General features: G+C 40.0%; 1 long non-coding RNA gene across 1 annotated transcript; it reads left to right on the forward strand.

Moving 5' to 3' along the window:
• The first annotated feature begins 171 nt into the window (after window positions 1–171).
• On the forward strand, window positions 172–737 carry LOC106108741. Its single transcript, XR_001225963.1, has 3 exons — window positions 172–273; window positions 394–500; window positions 704–737. It is a non-coding gene; the product is annotated as an uncharacterized LOC106108741 (long non-coding RNA).

The raw sequence follows: 737 nt of genomic DNA on the forward strand, positions 1-737 counted from the left end.
CCGGTACACTCACACTACTTCTCCAGTCAAAAAACACTGCACTCACACCAAAACATCCAATAGTGTCGTGTAGAATCTGAAATGTATGGAGCCGCACTAACAAATGTTTTCTTACATAGTAATACTCACAAGTACTTTTGTATGGTAATTAATACTGTGTTTTAACAATTTCAGGTCCAGTGTGCGCGGGAGTGGTTGGTCTAAAGATGCCCCGGTACTGTCTGTTCGGTGATACTGTCAATACAGCCAGTCGTTTTGAATCAACGGGAGCTCGTGAGTTTATTTTGCCTAAATCACAATTAGGATTTTTGCGAGTAGTCCATAATTGCGTTAGTCCAAAATTGTGATAGGACAGTAAAGTACATTTAAAGGAGGTTTTATTTGTATATACAGCACTAAAAATCCACTGCAGCGCGGCGTGCAAGGCGCTGCTGGACAAACTTGGCGGCTACATACTGGAGGAGCGCGGCATCGTCTCCATGAAAGGAAAGCGGGATCAGGTAATACTCGCTAATAACGTATCTAAGAATGTAACGTTATATGTACCCTATTAAATGAAATATAACCCTGTATTACGATACCTTTTTACATTCACAATTATTAACTAACAACTTACTTTTCTAAACATTAAAAAAACTTTTGGTTTCTAACTGTATTAAAATGCAAAATAGTTGGTCTCAATTTGTGTGGTGTAACCTCTCAGGTGACGTACTGGTTGCGCGGAGAGGAAGCGGTCG

The sequence above is a fragment of the Papilio polytes genome, unplaced genomic scaffold, assembly GCF_000836215.1.
Source record: "Papilio polytes unplaced genomic scaffold, Ppol_1.0 DF824478.1, whole genome shotgun sequence".
Taxonomy (NCBI): domain Eukaryota; kingdom Metazoa; phylum Arthropoda; class Insecta; order Lepidoptera; family Papilionidae; genus Papilio; species Papilio polytes.